The sequence below is a fragment of the Trifolium pratense genome, linkage group LG1, assembly GCF_020283565.1.
Source record: "Trifolium pratense cultivar HEN17-A07 linkage group LG1, ARS_RC_1.1, whole genome shotgun sequence".
NCBI classification, from domain to species: domain Eukaryota; kingdom Viridiplantae; phylum Streptophyta; class Magnoliopsida; order Fabales; family Fabaceae; genus Trifolium; species Trifolium pratense.
In genome coordinates, this window is record NC_060059.1 from 42229161 (window position 1) to 42242291 (window position 13131).

Consider the following 13131-nt stretch of genomic DNA (forward strand, 5'->3'; position numbering starts at 1 on the left):
AAGGTGTATAGATTACTAAGGAATAGAGAGGTATGGCCCACAATAGTCCTAAAAAGAAGTTGTGTCAACTGTTGGTTATCCTTCAATGTTTTTTTATTGTCTCCCATATTCTTTGCTAATCAATTCTGTTTGGTTGACAAGAAAGCCCCCACAGCACTTGCCTTCAAATTGGAAAAAAAAATATAGAAAATATGGTGTACTCATGCCTTTGCTAAGATTGACTAAATAGAATATACACTTTAGATTTTCTTCCTATCTTGGATTGCATTTGTTACATGAAAATTTGAAAAATACATATTTGTAATTTGGATTATACATCATGTATAAATTCTTCCATAGAAGATCCAAATTATAGTGTATTACAATAAGAAATTATATGTCATCATGATCTATGGGTTTTCGTCATGACACTGATATTAGAGTCGATGTTCACGCAACATGTTCTGTTAAGTGTAGTGGCAAGTGAATGTTGAACAATAGTATAATAAGTTCAATATTTTAAAGTTTTAGGTTAAGATATAGTGTTTAATTTACTTATTTCATTGTTCTAAGTTCAATGTAACGATCTCTAAATCCCCACATGATCCAAAAGTAGAGACATTTGATGCATTGGTTGCGGATTCATGTTAGGATTAAGTGGTTTTTAGTAACAACTACTTGCTTGTGTCACATGTTAGTTGGCCAATCTCATGTATTTTGGATTGAAGACCTTCTCCAAGCTTATCCAAATCAATGAGAATTTCCTTTAACCAGCCGTTTTAATCTGATATTTTTCACTTCTCCGTACGTATGATTTTCACAATTAAACTATTTAAAGAAGGAAAAAAAAAAACTCTCTGAAAGCTTAAAGAGAATATGCTCTGGCACAATGCCATTAATGATGATCATTGAGTAATATGGCGGAGCCTTCACTGATAAACACACACGAGTGGTGGTGGTGGTGGATTGGATACCCCATGTATGCCTTCTCAATACTCACCCCTGTTAAAGCCTAAACATAAAGCCTAACCTCAACTATATATTGTTCATTGGTCCCACAAATTGATAGTAGTACCCCCACCCTACTCCTTATGAGCTCCCACACTACTAGCAAGTAGCCACTAGCCCACTATACTTCTCTTCTTCGATATTTTTCAATTCAAATAGGAGTAATACATTATTATTAGCATCAAGTATATAGTAGGTGTACTCTTGTATGATGACAAGATGACCAATACTAACGTGTGTATATTTATTTCATGGAAAATGCTAAACATTGCAACCGGATCGGGACACTCTTTAAAAATCTTAAATAGTAAGTTTTTGTTAAAATTGTTAAGAGAAGTTACACATCGGATGCGAGATAGCCTGAATAAGTGTTTATAAAGTAGAAACAATCTTCACCTTACGAGCAGATTTTGTAGGGTTGAGTTAGGTCAAACTCTCAATTCCAAGATGGTATCAAAGCCTCCTCCACGATCTATTGGGCCGCCTGCTATCAGGTTTCTGATCGAGTCATCCACCATTTATATCCGTGCACCAAACCCAATAGTGTTGGGCGCGAGGGGGTGTGTTAAGAGAAGTCCCACATCGGATGCGAGATGACCTGAATAAGTGTTTATAAAGTAGAGGCAATCCTCACCTTACAAGCCGGTTTTGTACAGTTGAGTTAGGCTCAACTCTCAATTCAAAGAAAATTTTTAAGAAAATGTGTGAAGTCAACACATTAGAAATTGAAATATTTTACTTTTTGGATAAATTATTTCTTTAAATGGAATGCTTAAAGAGTGCCCCGGGACACTTTTTAGCGAGATCCTTAGAACATACACAATGAATCACTTTTATTGAAAAAAAACAATTCTTAAACTTTAAAAAATTAAATTCACAGTTTTTTATTTTTTTTTTTAACCATAGTGCTAACAATATTGATTAACCTTTTTCAAAAAAAATTTCATAAGAGAGGGTCGGCTTAGTGAGTCAACCCTTTAATTTCAAAAAAAATTATGTCAGCCATATGTCTTGATGTGCGGATAAAATTGCAAATTTAGGACATGCTTACACACAAATGAGGTGGTGGAATTCTTTACCGACTACCCTTCAAGATGGTTTTTTATGAGATAAGTTAGGACTTCCACAATACCGTACCACCTGAGATTGTATTTTTCCCTATTCCTTTGGAGTAAGGCCTAATGTCCCTTGTAATTATCTTTTTTCCTTTTTAAATAATATGAGCTATAGGTAGACGATGAGAACGTCGCATAGTCCCAACATAGTTGGGATGTCGCTTTTCGAACCATGATATCTAGATGCTCTTGATTTATAAAAATATGTTTTGATAGCCTTTTCACCTTAAAAATATGGGAACTAGAAAGTGTGATATTTAAACCAGTATGGTTGTTTTCTTTAAATTTAAGAATGATGGTGGTCGCATTTTAAGGGGAGGCATCATGTCTGTTAAAGTGAGGAGGCTCGTTTCAGAAACCAACAAGTCGCACATTGTGCTAACTTTGGCAGTGGGAACCTAAGTGCAAACAATTCTTTAGTTTCAATGCAGTACTATTTCTTGCTAATGAAAGAGACCTTAGATTTTTTTTCTTAATTAAATACTACTATTTCATTGATTACTCTTAATATATTAAAAAATAAAGCATGTGTTATTAAAAATGAAAAAGGGAAACCAAATCCCGGTGTTGGCAGCAGCAGCTGCTACTTTTTCCTTTTCTACGTACCTACAAACATATAACCTTAGTGCAAGCATTTTCATTTTCACTTTGTCCACTTGGGTTGTGAGATGGAGTTTTATTGGTTTGAATTGCCATATTAGGTCTTTGAGTAACTATAAAAGTGTGAAACTTAATTTCAATATTTCCCTTCAAGTGTGAGTCTGTATCTTTGTCTATGATTTATCACCCACTCAATTGCTCCTCCAACCGTGCTTTGATACCACTGTCTGGCCGTGAAGAGAGTCTCACAAGGTTGAATTGATCACATTAAGCCTTGAGCAACCACACAAGTGACTTTTTAACATCACATTTCACCTAAAATCTTAAGGTATTAGGTTTATCGGTCCTTCACTTATAAGTATTGTTCAACCTCAATACTACTCGCACTTAATGTATCTCAACAGAGATGGTAAATAACTAGGAAATAGAGTTATACAGCGGTAGCAAGTTTTTTTTGTTCTGTCAACTAGTGTTGTGACTAGAAATTCACCCTTGACATGACTAAGTCGAGAATCTTTTGTTTAAACTCCACCTCTTATATATAAAATATAATGTTCCTACCAACTAATTTACGCTGATAACAAATGTTTTAACTTGATTGAAATGAAACATTTTAGAATAAATCTCACATTGTTAATGACGTGAGATAAATAAAGTCTATCAAAAAATTATTTTCATCAAAATCAAAATCAAATTTTTCTAAATAATTCGTCGTAGTTACCTTAATTATTTGGTTAAAATCTTATCTTAAGACGTTACATCCAAATCCAATCCACTTAATTATGTGTTTGCTCAAAGTTCATCCCTCAAACTCCACTCATGATCCAACAACAAACAAAATTTGAGTAGATAAATGGTAAGACCAAAAAACTGAACCTGACCCGGCCTGCATGAACCGGTCCGACAATACGTCAATACCCTGAACCAAATCCAGGTTGTTGTGTTTGTGCTACTGATAATTGCGTTTTTCAAGAGTTTTCAATCTTTTAGGTTGCATAAGTACAGTGTTGTTTGTGCAGAGAGCTACTTGCACGAGAGAATCTTAATTCAAAAGAACCATTCACACACACAGACCAAGCAGCGTCTAGGACGATTCATCTTCTCCTGTTACTCCAACTGTACAACCTTGTTACGTCTGAATTCTGGTCTCCTGTGTAACACATTTTGTTGCTTTTCAGCAAAAAACACTCACTCAGTACCATCCTTGTTTGTTGCTAACTTGTGACTTTGATTGTTTCAGCACTATTACACAGTATTCTGAATAGTAGTAAGTATGGTTCTTTTTTAATTACATATAACCTTGAATAAATATCAAAAGAAGAGAACTTTAATTACCTATTTTTGTTTCTTCGAAGACAACTGAGAAAGATTCGAATCTAAGCAAATCAGACAATGAAAATATGATTAAAAAATTAATGAAAATGACTAAAATTATACATATGTTGATGTATTTTTGCTTGTATAGAATTTTTTTATTTAATTTTAAAATTGATTTTTTTTTTGTCAAGACGTTAGTTTTCTATTTTAATATCTATATATAATTTGTTGGCTTACAAAAATATCAATTAATCTCTTTGAACTTAATTAATAATGAAATCGTAAATGAATAATTAGTACATAATAATGGTGTTATATGAAAACAATAATATTCACTAACCTCAAATCGCATGCATATGGTGGTTGGTCAAAGAATTTGGCTATTTGCATGACACAATACGAAACAGCTATGATTAAGATATTGAAAAAAGATGAGGGAATCAAAATGGAATCAAATCAATTATCTGAAGGTGCACTATTACTCCCCATGCCCAAACATGATGTTGAAACACTTCATTTTTGATAACATAAAAGCCAACCTTACGTGCTTTTAGTTAAAGGTTACATTCATTAATATTGCTTAATTCGTAATGTTAATCAACATTGTTGTGAATTCTTTAATAATCACACCAATAATCTTGATGTGTGGAGCAAATCGAATAAGCAATCAAAACGTGGAAATAGCAATAATAATCACGAACAAAAGATAAGTAATAAAACTGTAAGAACACGAAGCAATTGTTTACCCAGTTCAGTCAAAACCGACCTACTCTGGAGGAGAGAGCCACTCTCCGTTCCACTATCAATGAAAATCTTGATTACAACGATTCAATACAAAAGAGTTGCAAGAATTAGACTTCAATCCTAATTCTACCCTTTTCCCAAATCTCTTCCCGTGACCAAGAGATTTCAATGATAAGTGATTACAAGATGAAAGAATCAACACCCAAAACCTAGAGATGAACCAAGAGTAACCCTCTTAACCCTAGCCGCCGTTTTGGTGAAAGAAACCCTCAAAACTTGTCCTGAAAAAACAGAAAATGTGACCCTTTAAATACCCTGCAGTGATTTCCGCCCGAGGCGCAGCTTTTTACGCCTGGGGCGGAATTTCCGCCTGAAACACCAAAATTTCCGCCTGGGGCGCCAAAACAGAGAGCCCCCTTTTTCCTGCTTCAAATTTCCGCCCGAAACACAGGTTTTTCCGCCCGGGGCGGAAAACAGCAGACTAGTGTTGTTTTTTCACGTTTTCAAGGCAAATTTGCAACAATCTCCACCTTGCCTTTAAAACGATGGTGATGCCAACTTCCCATCAACCACCGTGTTGCTCTCTCCACTTGTTTACACCATACCCTCTTCGGCCCCCGGAGTCTACCTCTCCGTACTCCCGAAAAATGCTTGCCTCCAATTGTCCTTGGATTTTTAGGACAATACACAAGCTAAACCATACCCTCTTCAAACCCCGGATTGTAGCTTTCCGTACTCTTGAAGATATGCTTGCCTCCAACCAACCTTGGAATTTTTAGGTGGTTTCACAAGCTGCAACCTCAAACTCTCCTTGTGTCCAACTACCTCCAGCAGTCTAGCAAGTTACCAAGCTTGATCACCGTTGCTTCCACACAAGGTCTTCATAGCCATACCACTTTGGTGTACCTCCACCTCAAATCGAGATTCCTCCACCAAAGCCTTAAACCGGTATATCCACCATGTCTTCCACCTTGTAACGTAAAACTTTTCAACTACTCCGAAACACACATCAAGTCATTGTTAGTCTCCAACACTTCCCGGTTTAGTTCCACCACCTAGTAAACTTCATTTCACTAGTACAACTAAAACCAACCAATGTCACTAACAACCAACCGAAGTTTCACAACTTATCCACACCATGAGAATCACAACTAGTAACAAAGCTCAAGAACAATACCTCGCATTGTGTGAAAGAAATTCAACCATACCTTGAACCTTATAAGCTTTCCCGTCGCCAAGATGAACAAACTCCACCTTCAACTAGCTCTAGGGCTTCAAAGTACTCCTTCCTCAAAACACATGTGATCGGAGCATCCAAAGTCCATGACTTCAACTCCATTGATTCCCAACTTCACCACACTAGCACATCCGCATTCTCACAGTAATAAAGTTGTTTCGAACGTAATCCTGAGTATTATTACCACCGCCTCTCCAGGCTGATGTTGAGTATTATTACCACCGCCTCTCCAGGCTGATGTTGAGTATTATTACCACCGCCTCTCCAGGCTGATCAACAAGCTATGAGTGTCAACTGGTGACTATGAGTGCTCCCGCACTCTCATAGCCTTCCTCCTCATCAACGGCAACATGAGCTGACGAACTACCACTGCCCCTTCTCTGAGGACAGTCCTTCTTGAAGTGACCCGGATCCTGACAATAGAAGCATCTGAACCTGCCACCATTATCACCTTTTGGCCTAGACTTTGACCCATATTTCTTCCCCTTTCTTCTACCGTCATTCTCACTTCTATCCCTCATCACATTTAACCCTTCCGCACTATCATCAACCCTCAAGTCTCTCAACTTTGTCAACTCCTTGGTCCTCAAAGCCGATTGAACTTCATCCAATGTGATAGTACCTTCTTTGCCATAAAGTAACGCATCCTTGAGATTTTCAAGTGATTTGGGTAAAGCACACAACAAATGAAAGGCCTTGTCCTCGTCTTCCAAATTCACGTCAATGTTCGCCAAGTCGTCAATGATCTTGTTGAACTCTGAAAGTTGCTCCACCACAGGCTTGTTCTCCACCATTCGAAAGAAAAATAACCGTTCTTTCAAACACTGCTTATGTGCCAAAGACTTCGTCATATACAACGCATCCAGCTTGGTCCACATAGCCGCCGCAGTTTTTTCTTTAGCTACTTCCCTCAACACATTATCCGCGAGGCACAAGATAATGACACTCAAAGCCTTATCATTCATCTCGCTCTTTTCTGCGTTCGAGAGAGTATTTGGCATATTCGATATGCCCAACAATGCTTCAACACACTTTTGTTGTGTTAATATTGCCCGTACCTTCACCTTCCACAAACCGAAGTCATTTTTACCGGTGAACTTCTCAATCTCCCACTTAGAACCCATGATACTTAATTCGTTTGATCCTTTGCCCCACGGTGGGCGCCAATTGTTGTGAATTCTTTAATAATCACACCAATAATCTTGATGTGTGGAGCAAATCGAATAAGCAATCAAAACGTGGAAATAGCAATAATAATCACGAACAAAAGATAAGTAATAAAACTGTAAGAACACGAAGCAATTGTTTACCCAGTTCAGTCAAAACCGACCTACTCTGGAGGAGAGAGCCACTCTCCGTTCCACTATCAATGAAAATCTTGATTACAACGATTCAATACAAAAGAGTTGCAAGAATTAGACTTCAATCCTAATTCTACCCTTTTCCCAAATCTCTTCCCGTGACCAAGAGATTTCAATGATAAGTGATTACAAGATGAAAGAATCAACACCCAAAACCTAGAGATGAACCAAGAGTAACCCTCTTAACCCTAGCCGCCGTTTTGGTGAAAGAAACCCTCAAAACTTGTCCTGAAAAAACAGAAAACGTGACCCTTTAAATACCCTGCAGTGATTTCCGCCCGAGGCGCAGCTTTTTACGCCTGGGGCGGAATTTCCGCCTGAAACACCAAAATTTCCGCCTGGGGCGCCAAAACAGAGAGCCCCCTTTTTCCTGCTTCAAATTTCCGCCCGAAACACAGGTTTTTCCGCCCGGGGCGGAAAACAGCAGACTAGTGTTGTTTTTTCACGTTTTCAAGGCAAATTTGCAACAAACATGTACACTTAAGTCAAATTTCTCATTTGGTGTTAACTCCACGATTCAATCAAATAAAGTAGTCATTGGTTTAACTTGATCGGTTTGCTATTTTTCGACTCTATTGTGTTTGACTCTAGGTTGAGAAAATTGAAATTTAATGAACCCTATTAGTATTGTGTGTGACTTAAAATCTAAAAAAAATGTCAAAATTTTAGTTGGTCTCACTCTAATACACGGGGCACAAGCAATGATGTCAACTCGACGATTCAATCCAATAAAGTAGTCATATTGGTTTAACTTGACGGGTTTGCTGTTTTTCGACCCTATTGCGCTTGAGTCTAGGTTGAGAAAATTGAAATTTGATGAACCTTATTAGAAATAAAGTTAATCTTGTGTGTGACTTATAAACTATAAGCTATCTCACTACAACAAATATGGTCTCTGGCAACACTTTTTTAGACAACACATAAAAATTGTTGCCTAAACATTGCCTTTGGCAACGATTTATGGGTGATGCCAACAATGTTTTCGCAACCCCTTATAAGTGTCCCCTAAAATACTTTTGGGAACGTTTTTAGAGTGTTACTCTTTTATTTCTTTGGCAACAATTATAAACTGTCTCCGAGACACTTTTAGGGACGTTTTTAATGCATCACCATATTATTTCTTTGGCAGTATTTCATAGCCGGTCCTCAAATATTATTGGGTCTGGTTGCATTGTTGCATACGAATTTGAACAACACCAAATTTTTGTTCCCTCCAAACATTTTTACAAAATATAAAACTTCCCTCCAAAGTCCAAACATTATAAATATATTTTTTTTTACAAGATAAATATTATTATTATTATTTTCTATATTTAAGTGTCAGATTTAACGTCCACAAATCCTACCTCAACTGGCAGAAATGTCGAACGTCATGACCAAAATTCGAACCTCGGTCACTCCATTTTGTGTGTGTGAGTTTTCAAAAGTTTTACTATTTTCGTCTATCAACAAAAAAAAAACTAATTATTTACCAAAAGAACAAATTAACATAACACTTTTCTTTTTTTGGGTAAAAAAATTAACATTACACTTAATTCAAAAATAAAATAAAACTAATTCAAAAATAAAATAAAACTATTGTTTCAAAAAAAAAAAAAAAAAAAACTATTGAACAAAAAAAAACACTAAAAATTGTTCTTCCAGGCACACTTCATCCCTTTTAGACACTTCACACCTTTAACCATGTTGCTCAAACCCAAATCGCGAGCGGTTCACGCCTCAAACCCAAACACTTCTTGAATCGCTGCTTATCGATTTCAGTTTTCCTTCTCGCCTCAGATCTCTACTCGTAAAACCCAAATCTCTTCACGCCTCATATCTCCGATTTCTCTCTTCACACCTCAAATCCCCAATCGCCACTCTTCACACACCTTAAATCCCTAATAGATTTCAATTTCCCAATCTCACGGTATGTTTAACTATGCTCTGCTTTCCGATTTCGATTATCATTTATTTTGCGTTGTTTATTACCCAAACATGAGAATTTGTAGTGTGGTTGGTGTTTCCGATTTGAATGATATATACAAATTTTTAGCTACTGTGAACATATGAGATTTTTCAGACTTCAGGTAGTTTATTCACCTTCAAGTGTTAGGGTTTTCATTTTTTATTTCATCACTAATCTTAGGTTTCCCTTTCTCTCTTTATCTATCTTGTCGGGTCCTCATCTTCAAAAAGAATGGCTAGCATTTCTACCTCTCTGAGCAGGTAAGAAATTGAATCTATTTGATTAATATTGTTGTTTAAATTCATTTGGTTATTCCTTACTCATTATTAGACTGTTGGTGATGATTGGGAGTTTTGAGGATGTGAAGTCTAGGGTTGCAGCTGCAGAACACATTTCCAAGTGATTTATTTACTTATAGTTATGTTAATGTGATGTCTCTTACCTTTCACTAGGTTCAGTTTGTTATATAAAATCTATGTAGCTCAGATTTCGGACACAACATGTCAACACAAATAACAATTTAACAAAATGGAGTGATAGAATGTAACCATCGATGATGTTGTGTTCTCACATAGGTCATTTTGGTAGTAGAACGAGTACAATCTGTTTTATTAATTGTCTTAACAAGTTTGGTAGTGAACTTTTGTATCTTGAAAGTTGTTCAAGGTGTATTTATTGGCTGTCAAAGTAATTTTGATGTATCTAATGTTGTTTCCCTACTATTGTTGTGGCTGGATAATAATTTATTTTAATGATGATCATAATATGGTTGGTCCATTTCATGTTTGGGAGCTTAGTTATATGCTTATTGGGATGTAATTTCAGGAGATTTCAACCGTACTAGTTGCATAGCTTTAATAACATTTGAGTTTTGTGAATTCTCTCATTCTTATTATTCTTGTGAGGATACTAGACAATAGACATGCCATTTGTTTTTTTATGGGGGCTCGATGTAGTGTGTTCATTGTCTTGGTAGAGAAGAAGATGCACGCCATTTGTTTCTATTTTGTGAGTTTGCTTCACAGGTTTGGAACACTATTTTCCGCTGGCTGGGGGGTTATAATTGTTATGCCGCCAAACCCCTTCTTTCTTTTTGAATGTCTGGCCGGGGTGGCGGTTAGCAAGATGGCAATAGGATTCTCGCTGGTTTGGCATACCACAGTATGGTCGATATGGAGATCGCGGAATGAGATTATGTTTGCAAACAGGTTGCGAGATGTGAATAAGGTTGTGGGTGATGTAAAACTCCTATCCTGGAGGTGGGGTTTGTGCCGGCGGAAGATTCTGATGTGCTTGTTCTATGAGTGGTGTTGGGATCCTGGAATCTGCCTCCGTGGTTAATTTGTTGGGGCATTTTGGTGTTGTTTGAAGTCTCTGCCAAGGCCTGCGTTTTTTTTCTTCTGTTTTTTCTATGTTAACAGGGGAGGTTTATTGTGTTCCTGTGGCTTTGCAGGATTGTTGTTATAAGGCTTTTTCAATCCACTAATTTAATGTCTCTCTTGATTGTTTTGTTAATGATTGGCAGTGATATTGTTGGAAATTAACTCAAACAATCATAAGAATGGAGAAAGGGAACTTGTATTTGACAGCATTATAGTTAATTCATGCACATATCATGTTAATTGCTAACATTTTATTTTGAAATGATTTCAGAGTTGCGTAAACTTTGGAATAACCAAGAGCTAGAGGAGAGGGATTTAGAGGAATAGCAAGAGTTGCTTCTCTACATTATGAGGAGAGGGATCTACATACTTTGGTAGAACTAGAAGAATATACAAAAGTTAATACCACTTAATGAAGACGGAGGATCAATCCCTTTGTAACACTTTCATTTTAGAAAAATGAGTGTCTATAAACTATATGTCATTATTGTTAGTGTCTACAAGTTTCATGTAGAGTCCTCCTATATGATGAATGAAGATTGAAACATGTACATTTGTGTAATATTACAAACACTTGAATAAAAATGTTCATATATTTATCTGTTATATTTCTACTGTCATTTTTAAAAAATAAAAAAATCAGATGTATTCAATTTGATAAAAAAAAAATGTCCCCTATAAGCTTTGGGGACGCTTTGTAATTGTTCTCATTGTTTTACATTTAGGCAACACTTATCAGCTGTTGTCAGAAGTGCCAACAATTAAAAAGCGTTGCCTTAGGTGTGCTGGAAAAATCGTTCCCTTTTGTCATAGTTTAGGGGACGCTTGTTAAAAGTGTGCCCAAAGAGTGAGAAAAAACGTCCCCTTAGACAATAGGCAACGCTCGCATAGAAGACACCTGGAAAACGTCCCCTATTCTTTTAGGCAACGTTTTTAGTGGTTCTGGCAACAATTTTCAACTGTTGTCAGAGGCAATAAATGGTGTAGTGTCTTATGTGTCTTCATAAACAGAGTCAACTAATACATCAATACATGATTATCGTACTTTAGTCAACTAATTTTTTTTTTAATAACGGACAAGAGATTAATTATATTGCTACATATATCTACTTTTGAGTACAAGTATACGAACCTTAAAACAAAAAATGTATAATTTCATGACTGATCAATAATAAAGCCAAATTAATCTCAACTGGCTAGGATGGTGAGAGGTACATAGAGTGAGTTTGCAACCTAACAAACTAGGGTAGTTTCCATTCTTTGGCTAGATTCCTTCCACTATGGGTCCTATATATGGTGTTAATTTGCTTGGTACGTTTTAGTAAATACTACATCGCTATCTGCAAGATAAAAAACCACTATGGATTCCAGACTTTTTTTATGTTTGGAACTTTTGGCACATAAGGGTAGTTCCACTTCCACCCGCACCATGGCGGAATCAGATTTAGTTCAGTTACTGTGTGATGCAGAAATACACATGGATCGTCTGATCAAGAGCTGACGGGCCAGATCTTTTAGTGGTTGATTTTTCTGTATTTAAGCTGAGATCTTCATTCTCAAATCAACAGTCAAGATTCAAAACAGCGTGAAACTGCATGCTTTCTTTATCGCAGACAATTCAAATTCCACGATGCCACACTACTTCACTAACTATAGTGCAACAAAACAACTACAAAAACTCAGGCTCAACTATGAAATGTTTGGAGTATAATCTTTAAATAGGTTCAACGTTAAAATTTGTATTAGAAGTTAGAACTTAACGTGTTTTGGGTCATGAGGAGTATTCAACGTTCAACAATCACATAATTTCTCTCAAACGAAAGCTTTTCATCTACTTTAATTTCACCGTCGTTGAAAATCTATCAACAGGACATGCTGCATGAACGCCTAGGTTAGGAAGACTTTCGACATAAGAAGTCAGTTCAACCATCAACTCTAATACAATTTTTTGATCATACATCTTAACACAAAACTTTAAGGTATTAAAGTTATGAGTCCGTTCGTGTTCAACATCCACCATTTTTTTTATCTAATATATATGAGTTTTAACTTACACTTGAAATATCAATGATGTGTTATTGGATAGACGTTACTTAATGTGCATTTAGTCTTAATAATCTAATGAAGTAAACGACATTAATCAGTGTGTTTTGACTCTATTTGTTTCTTCTACCTTTTTGACCATACTATTACATATATTCAGTTATGATTACCGCTGTAACAATTTAAGTCACCGTCTAAGATATTATCACAACAATCCTTACAAAAGTTCACTTTTCATAGTCTCTCTCTCCCTCTTTCTATGTCTGTATTGCTTTAATACCTTTAATAATTAAAATCATTTAATTATATTATTGTTAATTCCAACGTTGTACCACTCTGCATCATCATCTATTTTGAATCAGGCTGGATATCATTGATGTGTATTATGAGTATCACT

General features: G+C 36.2%; 1 long non-coding RNA gene across 1 annotated transcript; it reads left to right on the forward strand.

Moving 5' to 3' along the window:
* The first annotated feature begins 8986 nt into the window (after positions 1-8986).
* Positions 8987-11297, forward strand: LOC123886841. Its single transcript, XR_006801302.1, has 2 exons — positions 8987-9270; positions 10963-11297. It is a non-coding gene; the product is annotated as an uncharacterized LOC123886841 (long non-coding RNA).
* Positions 11298-13131: the final 1834 nt, after the last annotated feature.